Here is a 19,426-nt window from a genome sequence, read left to right on the forward strand (position 1 = left end):
ATTTTAACCCATAAAGTGTCTTTTTCATCCTACATACATGATTCGGATAATCAGGGTATACATAACCCTTAAGCTATCCCATATACACTTCCTCAATCAAATATCCATTCAAAAATGCATTTTTAACATCAATTTTCCAAATCTTCCATCCCTTAGAACTACAAAAGCAATGACAATTCTCACGGTTGCAATTTTTGCAAAACTGGGATGAAAGTCTCCTCATAATCAAGACCATATTGCTACACATACCCTTTAGCGACTAGGCATGCTTTGTATCTCTCTAGAGATTCATATGCTTTGCATTTACAACATGGGTGTTTTTCCTTTAAGCAATTTGACCAAATCCCAAGCATCATTTTCAACCAATGTTGCATATTTCTCGTCCATAGCTACATGCCAATTCTCATCACCAAACTTTGTATATGCTCTTTATGACCCATCACTTTAGTCATGTAAGCAAAGTGACTACATGAATACCCACTATAAGTCAGCCTATCAACAAGCTTTCTAACTCTCTCTAACCTTCTTAACTATAGTGTACTATTGCAGTTTTTTCTCATGAGGTGGTACATACCTGTTTTGTCTAACTCCACATATAGTAATAGCCAATATGCCAAGTTTACTGTCAAAATTGTCACTACTAGGTGACATAACCAAAAGTAAGTGGCCTAATAACATCTTCCCTTTTCCTTTCTCTATTCTCCCCCTCATTGACATATCCGTGCCAGTGGACATAGAACCATGACTGCACAAGCTACCAATCCATGGACTAATAGTAGAGGATGTGTCTCCTGTAGGCCCACTAATAGTGGTACTATCCATAGTATCAATTTCAAAATGAGTATCATCTATTGGTCCATCAGAAACAACCACGTTTGGATCACCATACCATGAAGCCAACTCATCAAACACTACATCCTTGTTAACCCATATCTGACAAGTAGTCAAAAATTGTAGCATTTGTAAGCTTTTATGTCCTATGCATAGCCAATAAAGACACATTTAGTAACCTTTGAATATAACTTTTTCCTCTTCTCATCTTGCACATGTACATAAGCAATAAATCCAAAGAATTTAAGATGGTCGATACCCAATTTGTGCCCATACAGTTTCTCATACGATGTAAGATCATAAATACCAACTGTAGGAGTTCTATTCAAGACATATACTACAGTCACAATTGCTTTAGCCCAATAACATTTCTATAAATTCTTCTAATTTAGCATGGCTCCTGTAACTTCCATAAGCACTCTATTTTTCCTCTATGTTGTAACATTTTGTTGTGGCATATAACTACATGTAAGCTACCTTTTAATGATGTCATACTCAGCCAAATACCTGTTGAATTCATGAGAGACATACTCACAACCTCCATTACACCTCAAGCATGAGCTATGACATTCAAACTCTTTTTCAGCATGTGTTTTGAAATTCTTGAAATATCTAGTACTTCATCCTTGTGCTTCAAAATATATGCCCAAGTATATTTGTTGAAATCATTAATAAATGAGACATAATATATTGCACCATCAAAGGATACATTATGCGTTGATGCTAGACATCTGAATGCACCAACTGTTGTGGTCTAGTACTATTTCTGGCATATCTGACAAATGGAAGTCTTGCTTGCTTCCCAAGCTAGCAAGTGGAGCATACATGTCCTAACTCCACATACTTCAATTTTGGTAGACCAAGTACAATCTCCTTTTGTTGCATGGTTTTCAACCATTGTATATTTACATGTCTGATGTGCTTATGCCCAATTTCCATATCTCTAACTACTCTAGTGTCATGGGAAAACATGGTTGTCTTTAACTCATCCTTTAACTCAAGAATAGTATCATCCAAGAAAATATCCTACCATCCCTTATTCCTTTAGCAATAAGCTTGCAACCATTTTTATACTCTTCAATAAAGAAGGCATCTCTATTAAATCTAACTTGTGGTTTCTAATCTACCATTTGTCCAATAAAAATAATTTTTAGTGATAAACGATACATGCAACACATCATACAAACTCTTTTTCTTCCCATTATGCATGACTAGTGATGCAATACTTGTATGCTTGATATCATGCTGCATATCATCACCAGTATATACATAGCCTAGCCCATGAGAGCATGTGGTCATCTCATAAAACCATTCTCCATGCGAGGTCATATGATTCGAGGCACTTGAGTCAATGTACCACTTTTTATTAGCCTTGCCTTGCTCAAGCAAACTCTTCAATATATATGTCATAGCAAATAGCCTATCTAATTGATCATTAATAGCATAGAGGATGCATAGTTACCATGACGTCTACCTTTTTCTTTCATGTCAATCTGATTTTTATGACAATATTTTGCTATATGTCCATACATGCCACAATAATGATAGTCTTTGTCTCTATTCAACTGATCATGCCAAGAATCACCTTTGACTCTACTATACCAGCTAGTCTCACAGTACACAAGGAATAAAGTGTATTTATATGTTAGGGTACAAATAAGGGTGTGTTCACACCCATATATGTTTATTCAAGTGGAAATTAGGGGACTTTACACCCAACAACCTCCCACACTTAAAGGCCCGAAGTGGTACCTTTAAGCTAGCCAACTCCCACTAATTGGATGCAATGCTCATGCTAAGCCTTTGCACGACTCTTGGTTAAAACATATGAAGGGTTATCTTGGTCTTTGACATTAGTCAGTGTGACAAGACCATCATCCAAGGCCTATCAAATGAAGTGGTACCAAACATCTATGTGTTTCGCACATTCATGAAACATGGCATTCTTAGCCAAACATACAACACTCTGGCTATCACAGCCAAGCACTAGAGTACTTGAAGAGAGACCAAAATCCTTGACCAAATGGACAAGCCAAATAGCTTCCTTACAAGCTTCTGTGGTGGCTAAAATATATTTATCCTTTGTAGTACTCAGTGCCACAATTTTCTACAACCTTGAACACCAAAAAATAGCTCCACCATCCAAAGTAAAGGCATACCCATGCGTAGATTTCTAGTGTCAAGATCTCCTATCGTGACTAAATCATAGAATCACTACAACTCTAGTGTACCTTTCCATAGAATATACACTTCTCCTATGTACCTTTTAACTATCTAAAGACACATTTCATTGCTTCTCAATGTGGCTTGACAGGGTTAGACATAAATCCACTAACAACTCCCACTACATGAGCAATGTCAGGGCAACTTGCAACCATGTCATACATCAAAGAACCACAAGCTGATGCATAAGGTGTACCTTTCATTGCACTAGCAACTGCATCATCCTTTGGGCAATTAGGTTTGCTAAGCATTGTATGTGGTGGTAAAGGCACACCAAGAGGTTTAGCATTAGCCATATTAAACCTATCAAGTACTTTATTGATGCACTTGTCCTATGAGAGAAACAAAAAGTGCTACCATCTATCTCTTTTAATGTGCATGCCCAAAATGTGTTCAACTAACCCCAAATCTTTCATTGAGAAGACTGAACTCAATTGCCTTTTAAGAGTATTCAAAGTACTCTTATGCTTTCATGCAATTAGCAATGTCATCCACATATAAGACCAACACAATAAGAATTCCATCATCAACCTTTTTAGTGTATAAAGAGTGATCTATGTGACTATGTTAGATCCGTGGTTGAGCATGAAGGTATCAAAATTTTTATACCATTGTCTAGGGGCTTTTTTCAGCCCTTGTAAGCTGCATTTCAGCCCATATAAGCTACATTTCAGCTTACAAACAAAATTCTCTTTCCCTAGAATAGCCAAACCTTTGAGATTTTTAATGTTCAGCTCTTCATCCGGGTCACCATGAAGAACAACAATATTCACATCCATCTAATCCAACTCAAAATCCAAGGATGTAGTCATCTTCACCATTGGTGAAAAAACCTCTTGGAAGTCTATGCCTTCCTTCTATGTATAGCCCTTAGCAAGCTGTAGCACAATAGGTTGCTACTCATTTTCAACATCAAAGGGAACAGAATCTTCAACTAATGGTTGCTCAACAACTAACTATTCATGTTGAAATTTGACCTTCCTTTTGTCAAGGTCACTCTACGTAGCATTTTTCGGCAACTTTGCCTCATTAAATACTGTGTCTCGACTACATACTATCTTCATGTCCTCATGAAGCCAAACTCTATAACCCATCTCTCCCTCATCTCCATATCCCATGAAGATGCCATTGATGGATTTTGTGTCTAGTTTAGACCTCTGATTTACAAGAACATGCACAAAGGTATCACAACCAAAGACACGCAAATGGTCATATGAAGCAAGTTTTCTAGGCCAAACCTCTTTAGGAATGCCATTTTCCAATGCACAATTGGGAGAGTGATTGCATACATGAACTTCAGTTTTAAGATTAGCTATGGACAACATGCATCTAACTCTCTCACAAAGTGTACGATTATATCTTTCAGCCATGCCATTTGAAGTAGGATTAAAAGGTTCTATCAACTCCTTCTCACCCCCATGCATCTCAAAAAACTTTTTGAACTCATTAGAAACATAGTTTCCCCCATTATCCGTTCTTATAGCTTTTAACTTAAGCCATTTTTGTATGGTAAAAAAAGCAAGAAACCTTTTAAAGGCATCCAACACTTCCCTTTTGCTCCTTAACACATACACCCATGAATTTTTACTAAAATCATCGATAAAAGCAATAAAATATTGTGCACCCCCATATGAAATATCAAGCACACTGCACACATTAGAGTGTACGAAATCAAGAGCACTAGACTTCTTAACAACACCAGAGTAATAAGGAGACTTCATCTCCATATATGCAATCATTACAAAAGTCAAGACCAGAGCCTTTTACATCAAAAGTCCCTAAAGAGAAGAGAACCTGAAGGCCTTTTTGGCTCATATGGCCAAGTCTTTTGTGCCAAAGTTCTATCTATGAGTGAATTTCAGTCATAGCCAAAAACTTGCTAGATAATGCTTTACAATTCAAATAGTACAAATTACCCTTTTTGTTGCCTTTAACAATCAGCATAGAGCCCTTATGGACCTTCCAAGATCCTCCATCAAAGGTAGTAAAATATCCTCTTACATCAAGTTGCCCAATTGACAATAGACTTTTCTTTATGCTAGGTACATATCTAACATCTTGTAGAATCAACTCTTGGTTGTTTTCAAGGGCCAAGTAAATGGCACCTACACCCTCTATCTCACATTTATAGTTGCTGCCCAAGTAAACCTTCCCTAGGCAACCTGCAGTGTATTTTGAAAAAGACTCCAATGAGGGAGTAACATGAAAAGAGGCACCGCTATCCACTATCCATGATTCGGGCAGTCCATCATGAGCTGAAAGTAAAACATCAATAACCTCATTTTTGGTGATGTGCATATCACATGCTGCTACCATAACATTTGCATCAATACATGAGGCTACAACAAGTATATCTCCAGTGTCAAAGAGCTCTTCAATGACCATACTAGATGCAACATTTTCCTTTGAAACTTCTTTTGAGAGGGAGAGTTGTCATCATCATCTTTCTTGAAATCCTTATTTTTCTTCCCTTGCTATTTTTTTCTTTCTTGCTCTGTCTTGTAGTACCAGCAATCAGGCTTTTTATGTCATTTATGCCCACACTGATAGCAAGTAACATCTTGCTAATTGCTCTTGCTTTTACTCCTACTTTTGCCTTTATTTCCTACATTATCCCTCTTCTCTAACCTGCCTCTAAGCCAATAGGTTGAACCACTGCTTTCACCACCACTAGACTTTCTTTCGATATTCTCATTGAGAATAGAGCTCCTAACACCATCAAAGGTTAAAGCAGGGTTGTCAACCAAAGACTCCTAGCTATCAAGCAAAGTCATCAACAAGAAAATAGCCTTCAGTTTATCATTGAAGGGCTACAAACCAAAGTCCTACAACAACTGACTCAAAATCCTTGTGAAAGCACTCAAATGCTCAAATGCTTGATTATACTCATCAAACTCCATGTTCATAAGCTTATGCATGAGATGCACTTGATTCACTGTAGTTGCGTTTTCATAAGTGTGCATTAACTTTTCCATATGGCATAAGTCGTATCAAGATGATTAATGTCTGTAAGTACATCATCAAACACAACCATTTTAATGTATGCAATGGCCTTCTTGTTGAGTCTAGACCAATCCTCATATGTCATAGATGCAGGCTTGGTTTCCAAGAGAGCATCATCATAGTCCTTGAGAAATGGAATGCATTGCATACTATCCTTCCACACATCAAAGCTAGTGTCATCAAACCTCTTGATGGATCTAGTGTCACTGATGCTTGAAGCATTAGTGGTCATTATTCAGCAAAGTCCAAGTACCAATGCTATATTTTATGACAATAAATAATAGGCTAAATATAGAACTAATTTCAACCCAAAGTTTCAAGAAATAAGAGCAAGATTTGATCCAAATACATATACAAGAGTAGAAAGAATGTCTTTCATCAACATAATTGAGATTCCAGTATACATTCCTTGCATACACCACTACAAGGTGACTCCCACTTCAGCAATATCACCAAAAATACATTTGCAACAATCCCAAATATACAAATGATCACTAAAACTACTAGACCATGGATATTCAGCAACACATCAACTCAATAGAGTTTCCTAACATGTGTATTGCATAATATGTGCCCAACAACACTTCTAATACACAAAAACATCAAAATTGTCTGCAATTTCTTCAAAATCTCACAAGCGGGGGATAATAAACTTGAATTTCACTATTTACAGCACTAAGATTGCCTTAACAATGTCCCAAGTGGATTTCACACATCAATTTTTCCAAAATTCACAAATTTCAGTAAAAGCCCCAAAATTTCACTAACCAATTTGCCCCAATTGCATTAATATATGTTCCCAAAAGTATAAAACAAGCAAATTTTGCAAATTATTGGAATAGCCCCAAATTTCTCAAGTCCAAATGTGCACCAATGTTAGTAAATTCAGCTCAGCTGAGCAAAATTTCTCTAATACAAGAAAAGCCCCAAAATTGTCAAGACCAATATACACAATTTCCAAGTCCAATGTCAGTGTTATGCATGAAAAATATCAAATCTAGGAAAACCCCCCAATTTTCAAGCACAAGTATGCACAAATGCAAGAATTGTGCTTACACAATGAATCTTCGTCAATGACCAAGGCACGTGCTTGTAAAAATTAAAGGAAAAAAATGACAAAAAACTACCTAAAACATGATGAAAGGCACCCATCAACGTGTCGTGCAATTTGGCTATGCAAATTCTGCCTACATTGACTCACTTGGACTATCCCTACATGTGCTTGACCCAATCACTATGTTTGAAGTAGTCACCTGACCTCACACTAGCTAAAAACAATCACTTGCACAACTTGACCTATTGCTTGGTCCACCTAGCCAAAATTGGCATGTCGACTGCCTCACTGGTACACACGTGTCTGAAAAGTGACAACCTAATCTATGTGAGCACAAAACAATCTTGAAACATTGTCAACACATCGTCGCCTATCTCGAAAAGCATGCATACCTGCGATGCAACTTTGATACTAGTTTGTTGGGATGAGTGCACAATGGAATGTGAGTCAAAATTGGAGTAGGAGGAGCATTAATAGTGAGAGTGAGAGAATCCCAAGATGAGTGTACCAGCCAGTCATCACAGTACACAAAGAATAAAATGTATTTATATGTTAGGGTACAAATAAGGGTGTGTTCACACCCGTATATAGTTATACACATAAAGATTAAGGGACTTTACACCTGAAGGAATTTTACACCTGACAAATCAAGGGGGTTTGTTCGTACAAAAATTGATGTGTTAAAGGCTTTGTATTTCTTACCTAAGCTATTCTAAATAAGTGCAATCATGTGGTCATCCTTGACCTTCGACCCAATAGAAGCATGATGATTTGCAATGGTTTTAATTTCCACGATACAAGCATGTAGGCTTTTGCCATTTCTTAACAACATTGTGGGGAATATTGTACATGACCTTTACACTTGTCAAGGTGGTTGTCGGGACAAAAGGTCTGCTACAGTGTTTTGGATGCCAAGAACACGTTGGAATGTTACATCAAGGGCATCAAAGAAAAGGGACCACCACAAAAGGCATTTATTCCCAATCTCATTAGGAGCCTTTTTTGTCAGATAGTCTGGTACATGTTTGAGGTCTGTCCTAATGGTGAATGGGGAAAACTCAATAAAAAATCTAAAAGATTTTATAGCTTTGATCATAGCCAGTATCTGAAGTTGATAGGAGGGGTAATTTTGTTGAGTACCAGTAAATATTCATGAGGTGTTTCTGTAGGGGTAAAGAGTGGAAGATTCTTCTTCACATAAACAAGCACCCCAACCAGAATCAGAGGCATCAGTGTAAAGGATTAATGGGAATTAGGTGGGTAGACAAAGTGGGGGAATGCTTGATGAGATTTTTTATGTTTTGTACAACCAATGTGTGGAGTGGTTTCCAATGGAAATGATCTTTTTGCAGTAGCAGGTAAAGGTCCTTGAAATAAGTTGCCATATTGGGTGTGGAGGAGTTTGTCTAATTCAGACATCCTAAAAATTGTTGGAGTTGTTTCACACTAGTGTAAGTATCAGGCATATCAAGAATTTTGGTTAGAACATGGTCCTATAACTTGATTGTGCCTTGGTTGATTTTCAAACCTAGAAATTCAACAGTGGAGCACATCACTGATTTAGTTGGCGATAAGACCATGCCAGCATCTTCAACTACCTTAGCAAATTGACTAAGGTGCTTGATATGCTCTGCAATTGTCTCTAAAAAGACAAGGATATCATCTATATATACCAAACAAAAAGGGAATCTGGCAAAAATAGTCTGTCCATTCTTGAAATTCGGTAGGAGCAATCTTAATCCCAAAGGCAAGGACTATCCATTGGTAGCGACCTTGTGGGACACAGAAAGCAGTTTTGTGGCGATCTTCAGCTTTGAGTGGGAGTTTCCAAAATCCTGACTTCAGATCAAACTTACTAAAAATATAAGCTTTTTTGAGTTTTTTAAGTAATAAATCTTTCAGGGGAATGGGATGTCCATGGCCTATCAAATATTTATTGAGAGGTTTATAATTTATAACCATTTTTTTCTTCCCTCACTTTTGCTCTGAATGTTTATTGACATAAAAAGCCTGACATGCCTAGGGGAAAGTAGTTGGTTCTATAAATCCTTTGTCTAGAAGAGTTTGAATCTCTTCTTTGCAGAGTATAAGATCTTCATCCTTCATGCCGAAATGAATTGCCTTTGTTGGAATAACATTAGGCTATATGGGAAGAGAGACTGCATAAGAGGCTCACTTTTCTCTATACAACAATGGGTCTTCATACATAAAGGTCTTAAGATGATCTTGTATTTTCTGAATAGTCAAGGCATGTAGTTGCATTTCATCTTTTATCCATTGGTCTCGGGCAACAACCTTTTGGGGGGAAGTAGATTCCACAATTGAGTATATTGTTCTGCCAATTTTAGGGAGAAAAGGTATTTCGGCCTTCTTACCTTTGTAGGAAATGTTAAAATGATCAGACCAAAAGGTGTAAGGAACCAAATTTTGTAAAATGCCAGTTCCAATGAGTAAGTCATATATCATTTGCTTCATTAATTGGACCAATGGGGACCTTAATGGAGCCAAGTTGTAGATAAGCCTGAGTCACATGAATCAAAGGGACCTTCTTATTGTTGGAAAGTTCCACTATGATTGGAGTGGTAGCTTTGATACAATGTGGAGGAAACAACTCAAAAGGAGCAATTGTTAGGCTAGAGCCTGTATTCAACAAAGCATCTATATATAGAGAAAATTGGGGCATGTTTTTAAACTGTATACATATCATAGGAATGGGTCCTCTAGTATTCATAGCATTAACCTTATGTATCTGAGGTTGAAATAGCCAGATTTGGTTGAATGGTGTGGCAGGAATATTTATAGAGGAAGAATGTAACTCTTGTAAAATAGTTGTAGTACCATGATCCGAGTCTTTCTATCATGTTAGAATTCTACGGTAGATTTTACATAGGGAGTGTAGTTCTTGTTGCATGAAGGTAAAAGCTTGGATCATATCAGCTCTAGCTTGTTGGATACTAGTATTTACAAAGGAAAGAGATTGCATCAATTGTGAGGAAATACGGGGTTGATGCATTTTTTCAAGATTGTAGGGGATAAACATGTTGGCTTGTCCTTTACTTTCAGGGCCAAGTGTTCCTGATTTAGGAAGAGCATATGGATTGGAAAAGAATTCTTGTCTTACCTTGTTTTTGTGCTTTTTTGCTGAAGAGGTTGTAGTTGTATCACAATCATCAAATTCTGATGAGCTTTGCTTAACTTGTTTTTCCTTATATTTTCGGGAGGATTCTCGTCTTACTGTTGAAGTAGCACCAATGAACATTTTGTCAATTTTATATTTTCTTCTAGGAAAATGCACTGCATGTGCATTCACAAGCTTAAAATTCTCAAGATGGACAGTGTCATCTTCAGAATCTTCAGTAGTATTTGTTTCTATATTTGAGCTAGATTCTGAATCAGATTTTGCAGAGTCACTTGCATCTGAATAAGCAGTGTGCCATGAAGTTTGACTATGTCTAGAGTCACAAGAATTATCTCGATTGTCAAAGGAATAGTTGTCAGTGTCGAAATAATTTGTGTATTCTTATGAAGAGGAAGAGTTGAAATAATGCATGTTCACCATTAGGAGAAATATGGACTCTCTTTTTTGCCCCTTAAGGAGTGAATAAACAAATATAGGCCTAACCAATGGGAGAGCTGGGATTCCAGATTCATGTAACATGAATCTTCTAGCCATATCTTGGACCAAATCTTCCCTTAGCTCCCCTTTTCAGTTTCCCCCTCTTTCTTAGGCAGAACTCAAATTTGTCATATCTCTTTCCCCACTTCTTCTTTCCTGACGAAATTTTACAGCCTCACTATTGCTTGCCCTGTCTGTAACCCTGTAAAATTTCATTTGCTTTGCACAAGCACAGAGAGAGTTTCATGTGTTTTATGAGAGCAGAGCTTGTTTTACCAAAGCCCTAAGATTCTCTTCACAAAACTCTACAGGTATATTTTTCTCTTCCATAGATGTTCTATGGTAAAGTTTTATCTCGTTTGGAGAAAACCTGTGCAAGTTATGTGTATTCTCTGACATGTAATTTCTTTTATTTTGATGCTCTAGGAGTCTCTTACAGTCAAGAATAGTGATATTTTGAACACTCAACTTCTTCTTCAACATCTTAGGGTTTCTCTGTAAACAAAGTTACAGGTATATTGTCTTGTTTTTTTGTTGCTCCACTGTTAAATTTTATCTCGTTTAGACAAAATGTATACAAGTTACATGCATATTGAGCTTTCCTTTGTTTTTTTACTCCAAGAATCTCCGAGGGTGAAGAACAATGATTTATTAAGAACTCAACTTCTACAACATCTTTGGGATTTTGAACACTCAACTTCTTCTTCAACATCTTAGGGTTTCTCTATAAACAAAGTTACAGGTATATTGTCTTGTTTTTTTGTTGCTCCACTATTAAATTTTATCTCGTTTAGACAAAATGTATACAAGTTACATGCATACTGAGCTTTCCTTTGTTTTTTTACTCCAAGAATCTCCGAGGGTGAATAACAATGGTTTATTAAGAACTCAATTTCTACAACATCTTTGGGATTTTGAACACTCAACTTCTTCTTCAACATCTTAGGGTTTCTCTGTAAACAAAGTTACAGGTATATTATCTTGTTTTTTTGTTGCTCCACTGTTAAATTTTATCTCGTTTAGACAAAATGTATACAAGTTACATGCATACTGAGCTTTCCTTTGTTTTTTTACTCCAAGAATCTCCGAGGGTGAAGAACAATGGTTTATTAAGAACTCAACTTCTACAACATCTTTGGGATTTTGAACACTCAACTTCTTCTTCAACATCTTAGGGTTTCTCTATAAACAAAGTTACAGGTATATTGTCTTGTTTTTTTGTTGCTCCACTATTAAATTTTATCTCGTTTAGACAAAATGTATACAAGTTACATGCATACTGAGCTTTCCTTTGTTTTTTTACTCCAAGAATCTCCGAGGGTGAAGAACAATGATTTATTAAGAACTCAACTTCTACAATATCTTTGGGATTTTTTGTAGAGAAAGCCACAGGTATATTACCATTTTTTACTGCTGTTCCATGGTTAAATTTCAACGCATTTGGACAAAGCCTATATAAGTTATATGTATGCGTTGACCCAAGATTTCTTTTGTTTTTGTACTGCAGGAATTTGTCAGTGAAGGAACAATGGTCTTGCTATAAGTCAACTTCTTGTTCAACATATCTAGGGATCTTTGTGAAAGAAATTATAGGTAGGTACAATGTTTCTTTTTTAAATTGATCCATTTAAATTTAATTTCATTTGGAGAGAACATTTGCAAATTATACACATGTTGATAGGTAACTTTTGCATGTGGTTGTTACAGATATCTTCATGGAGGAAAAATATCAGTAGCATACTTGCAGTGGAGGTCTTCAACAGGAAAGATAATGGCGGTAATTGGATTTGTGATAAGTATTATAAGTTGGATTGGATTTTGATGCACCCAAGTACTCGAGGGAGTTTCAAGGTCAAGCGCAAGGATGTTGCAAACCCTAGCAAACATTGGAAAGGTAGAATTCTAGAGTTCAGAAAAGTGTTTAATGGCACAAGTGCAGTAACAGAAGTGTTGATTCAACATGTTTATACGCATAAACAAATCTCTGTACACGACGAGAACAACATTGCAAATTATAAACAAAACAGTAAGTTGTTAAATTTTATCATTGATTATTCTTTTGTATCAGAGTTGTTTTTAAAAGTCTTTGTAGTATTCTAATTCAGTCTTGTTTGATTGACAGCTCTATATCCATAGACTTTGCATGAATGGCAGAATGTGGAATGTTTAAGCGGCAAGATACATGTTTGGCATGAAGAGATAGGTTCTTTGATCTATGATAATACCTCTACAAGTCAACTTGCTACTCAAAATATCTTTTTTTATAATTCATTGTATGTGGTAGAAAGCCAGAGATTGCAGCATGTCCCATTGCCGCCACTGTCTAGTGGTGAATGGTTCATTGGTAGCTTGGAGTTGTCAGGAGCTTGCAAGTCGAAGATAAAATCTAACATCAATAGTGCTATGAAACCCACCGCAGGCTCCAAAGATGTGCATCTTAGTTGGTTTATTCCATTCTCATTGTTTGCACATTTGTTTGGTTCATGTGATGTTTTGAAGAAAACAAAGATTACTTATCAATGCAAGTGTCCATCCGAGGAATGGATGAGTCAGCTATTGGGTGAGTCTTAGCAAGTCTAAAGAACACATTTTGATGAGATGATTGAGTGTAGGGTCAACCAATCTGATATTACATTCAGGTCAAACTTTTTTACTACTTTGCATACCTTGATTTAATTGACATAGGTCTCGCTTAGATGAATTGTTATGTTAGTCGCATTGATCACTTACCATTATTTTTATTTTTATTACAGGTATTTCATTGCTAGAAAAACTCTGTGCATTCGCTTTCGATATAGAAGATGGCGACTTTTGTGAGGAGAGTGGATTAGCTTGGATCAAGATATCCGAGATGACACACATATAGCGCTCGTAGATGTGGTAATCTTGTGGAGTGGTCATAATGGTAGCGCAGAGAGTCAAGATATCCTTTCGTAGTCAGCGCAGAGAGTCATTGGCCCATTTATTTTCTGAGACAAGAAATCCAGTTAATGTCCAGTGAGCCCCTCTACAACTTCTATTTCAAGTTAGATAATAGAAAAGTCAGGACTCGTAGTGAGCAATCCATGACATGTAAACAATGTGCTTCTCCACATATCCTTGAGATAGTGGAATCCTTGTAAAAAAACTTTATAAAGAGCGAATACATACATTTTTTGAACTTCTGAGTACTTTAAATTTTAGTTTACTATGATCCAAGCGTGCGATAATACATATTGTAATTACTCAATCGTGCAGTTAAAAATCATAATTAAATTGTAGGTTAGAGGTCTATAATCTAGAGAATATTGTCTTTGCACAATGATATATTGTAGCGCATCTCTGCTGCTCATTTCTTAAATTGTAATATTAAATTGGATCCAAAGGGAATTTCAAGGCCTTTTAGATTTATTTTCTTTAAAAAATTATATATTTTCTCTCGTTAGACTTGAATATACTCAGCAACCCAAACATATTCGAGGATATAATAATGTAGAACGAAGTGTTTGTCTATATGAGTAATTTTAACAGTGACTTTAAAGTACTGAAATAAAGAAACTAAGGTAAGAGTTTTAATTTGAAACTTTAGAGTTAATAACTTTATAAAGAACCTTTATTTAAAACCCTAGATACATAAAAGCTATAACTCCAAACTCATTTTCACTTTCATTCTCCACTTCCCTACACTTGTGCTCTCCTTCCTTCTCTCTTTGTGTGCCATGGCTACCACTCCCGCCTTCGCCGCATGGATCAGCTCCACATGCTACGCGCACATAGGGGACCAGATATACCCTAGGTTTTGCGTGACCTTGAGTCTAGAGAGCTCGCTTTCCGCTGTAGACCCTGACTCTAGTATACTAGCATCGTTTTGTGATGCAGTGAACCCTCTCACTTGCTCTATTCCCAACTCCACTCTCAGGTGGGTTCCCATGGATTTTTTGTATAGTTTGTGTGCCGGATCCAGCCATGCAAAGGTGATAAGTTGAGCCTTGGTGCATGTGGGGCAACACCTCTGCACTAGAGCAGTGCCCACCTCGTCACACAGGACCATGTCACGATGGATCTCATTGAGAGGGATGCCGTCTTTGCCATATATGTTATGTGCATTGAGGTGCAAGAGGGCAATGATGAGGACATCGACGCACCCTCTCGGCCACTACTAGAGTACTTTGAGAGGGAGCCCGAGGAGATCACTCTCGATATGAGTGTTGAGGCAGCACAGAGCTTGGCCATTGTGCACCCACCTCCCTGCCCTGATGAGATGCCCACGAGCGAAGAGCCACCCCTCTCTTCTCTCCATGCTATCACCATCAAGGGGGTGGAATATCTACTCATGCAGGATGTGCTAGAGTTGTTGGAGCTTAGGGAAGAAGAACCATAATGTATCATGGTGCGTGATGCACCTAGTGATTTCATAGATTTTGATTTACAGGATGCCCCACCACATGTTGATGAGGTGGCTCGTTATGATGGCATGAGCATCGATGACATCTCTGCCATTGTGAGCATCCAGGAGCAGATTGAGGATGCGGCGCCACAGTATCAGATCTCTGATGAGGAGTTCGAGCGGTTGCAGGAAAGCCTTTTTGGTCCTCGACCCGACTTTGCAGTGCCTATCCAGGAGAGAGACAAGGGCAGCCCAATGGTGGCAGGAGCAGACCTAGATGCTCCATTACAGCACAGATAGATGATGCAGAGAAGGTAATGTTCTCGGTTTCATATGAAACTTAACCAGTAGGGCCTCTAGGGCATCGGGAGAGCACACATGTGTTTTTGTCGGGATCGGGCCCCCAAATGTGCCCTGGCCGGAGGCTGGGCCCGATCCCAACAAAAACACATGTGTGTGCTCCCGATGCCCTAGAGGCCCTACTGGTTAAGTTTCATATGAATATGATTTATATATCTTCAGCACACTCCATACATAGTGAGTCTGATACTGAGCTTGTGTGTTGCAGGAGATTGTCTATATAGATGAGTTTTCATCTAGGCAGGGTGGCCGATCTGGTAGCCAAGGAAGGGTGCAAGACTCGACATTGAAGGAGTACATTGGGCAGATTGTCAACGAAATTATTGTATTTCATAAGACATGCTCCCCTGCTTTTGCCGAGAACTTCTTGAAGTTGAGGGCACGAACAAAGGCTGGGCCCTTCAAGACCATCCCGACCAACTCCAGCCTGGAGAAAGTAGTGTTGCTTCGATGTTCGAAGCTACTCTACTTATTCACGAGTACTAGGTCTGACCCACCTTTCTCCATGGTGGCCCGTGGCATGGTTACCGGTGTTGAAGACCCCACTGTCATTAGACAGGAACTATTGGGGCAAAATGTATTGTTGCCTATGATCAAGAATAGCTCTGACCATAGGGAGCCTAGCTCGAAGAAGCCTAGGAGAGAATAGATGTACTTATTGCCTACTGATATTGCATCACTGATGTACTGCACTTTGTAATCTTCTCTTCAAGTAATGAAAACCGATGTTTGTTGGATTCGCGTGCAATGTAGTTTGTGATACGTGTCATTTACTATTGTTTTTTACTTGAATGTTATGTTTATTTGTCGAATTTATACGTAACACAATTCGTACCCTAAATTTAATACACAGTGCTTTATTGAATTCGTGCGCAACATGTATTTGTTCGAACGCATGTAATGATAACTCAACGACGTAAATAAAATAAATATCAAGCGACTAAACAAAAATAAGACGCGCCAAAAACTTTGTATTTGTATTAGTAACAATTTTACATGGGGTCCATTACAACCAAGGCTTTATAAAATGTCTTCAGAAGCTACATTCCATGTGCTTTTGAGTTGTACACCTCTATCCTTGCTGCCCTCTGCGAGGACTATCTTTCCATCGCCGAAAGAACCTGACTATCCGCAGATCCCTGTCGGTGACGGTGACTCTCCTTGCATGCACCGCTGCATAGACTGAGTCTCCAAATAAGTCAATGAGGTAGGCTTCAGCAGCTTCTTGTAGTGTGAGGAGGGCCTGGGCAGTCCAACGATCCGGTTGTTTCGCGCGTGATGTATCTGGAAACTGGGTCCTGTTGTTCCTGATCAATATGCCCTCCATGATCTCCCGCACCAACTTCTGGAATGGAGCCTTCGGTATCAGGAGGTGAGTGGTCTTCTGGTAGTGGCGGATGTCGCGAAGAGCCACTGTGCCTGGCTTCCATCGACGCTTGCGATGCTAGCGTGGTGGTGGTGGTGGTGGTGGTGGTGGAGCTGGAGGACGTGGCTGCCGTATGGAATTTCCAAGGGGTATCTCTGGGCCGCTTGCATGGTGCGTACCATATCTTCTAGGAGAGAGAACTCAGAACTCAAAAGTGAAATGTGTAAAATGAGGTGAAACTTTAAACTTATAGCCAAACTTTTCAAAAACCCTAAAATTTTAATTAATGAATCCACTCTTTGGAAAAATATCACCAGTGCTCCGATTCACATGAAATTTTACCTTTAGGCTCCTCAAGGACACATCAACCACCCAAAAAAATTTTGGCCCCAACAGAAGCCTCTGGATCACCTGTCCGGAGGCTCACGTCTGGGGCCCTGAATCCCCAGATTCAGGGCCCCAGACGCGAGCCTCCGGACAGGTGACCCAAAGGCTTCTGATGGGGCCAAATTTTTAATATAAATGAGTTTTTCTAATGCCCAACATGAGGGTGAAGTTTCACCAGATTCCGATTTATAAATTTGACGGTTTAATCTTTTTTTTGAAAATGCGTTAATTGCATTATACTACACTGATAATGTATTGTCAACCTCGCAACTGTAGATTAAATGTACTGATAATGAGTGTGCGCAACTGCAAATTAAATGTATTGTCAACCTCGCAATGCGAAACATTGGAAACTTAAAAATTGACAAAAAATAAATCATGGGTAAAATGGAATATCGCATATCGGATATATTGTTGCCAAACCACTAAATATAGTAAGGATATAGTACATCGGCCCATGTACAACCGATCACCGACGTGTACCTGGTTGCACAATGAATTTATCCTCAACAAAACTACTTACAAAATTGGAAACTTGAAAATTCACACAATGCGAAACATGGTCAAAATAGAATATCACATATTAACACAAAATTAGTGAGTTTGGGAATCTCCCAATTCCCATCTTTTGAATACTAAACAAGTGGCACATGGATAACATGCCCATAAGTTTCTCAAAACCAATTGATGTGACCTATCATTGGAAAGTTCTTGAAAATTTGAATCTATTGAGCTATAGAGTGCTCGATTTGGAGTTATAGTGTTCAAGTTATGACAAATCCAAAGATTTGACCACGTGTCCCAAACTTATGGAAAATTCCCATATTCCCCAATATGGTGTTTATTGGATTTAGCATTGCGAAACTATGAAATACACGATAGACAGTGCATCGCACCAAGTACAACTAGAGCTAGGGAAAATTTAGCTCCATTTTGCAGGTCACTACTATCAAATACTTGAAGGTCTACTGGAAAGATAACCCAAAACTAAGCTCCTTACAATCTACAACCAAACCTGAGCTAAAAACATAGATCCAATTACAAGGTAGCTTCTCAAAGCATATTGTTGACATTAAGATTAAATGCATCCTTGTTATTGCGGATCCTGTGAACAAGAACCAGATCTATGGGCTTAATAGTGATACGTCGGGCATGAATGGCTAAAAGTTGACCATCACTCATTAGATCAATCAAGTAGCTTTCAGCTACTTCTTGGAGAGCAAGCAAGGCTTGGCTTGACCATCGCCCCACATTCCTTGCCTGGTTCCTTGAAAAGGACTTGTGACGATGCCCTGACTGTAGATCTTGCAGTATTTCTCGCACCAACCTGGAGAATGGTACCTTAGGAATAATCAAGTCGGAACTCTTCTGGAATTTCCTTATCTCGCATAACGCAGCTGTGCCTGGTCTCCATCTTTGCTTTTTATGTGTTGGAGGGCGTGTATTACGAGCTGGAGCAGTAGTGGGAGGTGGAGCAACTGGAGCATGTGGACCACCATTTCTGGACAATGGCGAACCATCATTATCGACCACACTAGGGCCACCATTGTTGGCCACAGTAGCGCCACCATTATTGGCTGCAGTAGGGCCACCGTTATCGGTCACCAAGCGATCTTTGTCACTCACAGTACGCTCACTAGATTCAGAAGAGTGTTGAGATCTTGCTCTCGAAGGCGCCTTTTTTATAGGAAGCTTGGAACGTGCCATGGCTGTGATGATGAAGGATAGAAAGGTGGAGGGTAGAGTGGAGAGCAATGGGAAAAAATGAAAGGGGAGACGACTTAAATACGAAACTTTCAAACTTACTGTGGTGTAAATGAATTTTAAATTTATCATTTTATTTCATTTCTCCACCCCATCCCTACCTCTCTCTATCTCCTGACACCCCCCTCATGCCCCCCCTCTCTCTCTAGGATAGTGAATGTTCCAATGTTTGAAATTTTCATATCTTTGTCTTAGGATTTCAAAATCAACTTTTTATAATTAAAAAACAAAGTTCGAAATCGACTTTGAGAAACATAGTGACAAACCTTTGAAATTTTAAAGAAAATTTATAAGACATCTCATGTTAGAGATATGAGTATTGATGTGTCATATCCTTGGGACTTGTGCTCTCTTGTAGACTCTAAATGCATCAAAATTATTATCTTTATCTAGGTCTCCATTTTTTGCCATCTCTCTCTTGGGTTGCCAACCATTCTGTGTGCCGTTGTCTAGCTG

The 19,426-nt window shown here is 38.4% G+C and overlaps 2 long non-coding RNA genes across 2 annotated transcripts; both read left to right on the forward strand.

Annotated features, from left to right (window-relative positions):
• The first annotated feature begins 11,117 nt into the window (after nucleotides 1–11,117).
• On the forward strand, nucleotides 11,118–11,647 carry LOC148024586 (uncharacterized). Its single transcript, XR_015693249.1, has 3 exons — nucleotides 11,118–11,240; nucleotides 11,350–11,469; nucleotides 11,579–11,647. It is a non-coding gene; the product is annotated as an uncharacterized LOC148024586 (long non-coding RNA).
• Nucleotides 11,648–11,668: 21 nt separating this feature from the next.
• Nucleotides 11,669–12,084, forward strand: LOC148024587 (uncharacterized). Its single transcript, XR_015693250.1, has 3 exons — nucleotides 11,669–11,698; nucleotides 11,808–11,927; nucleotides 12,037–12,084. It is a non-coding gene; the product is annotated as an uncharacterized LOC148024587 (long non-coding RNA).
• The last annotated feature ends 7,342 nt before the right edge of the window (nucleotides 12,085–19,426 follow it).

The sequence above is a fragment of the Lygodium microphyllum genome, chromosome 15 (assembly GCF_053477565.2).
Source record: "Lygodium microphyllum isolate KBCC chromosome 15, Lygodium_microphyllum_v1.1.10, whole genome shotgun sequence".
NCBI classification, from domain to species: domain Eukaryota; kingdom Viridiplantae; phylum Streptophyta; class Polypodiopsida; order Schizaeales; family Lygodiaceae; genus Lygodium; species Lygodium microphyllum.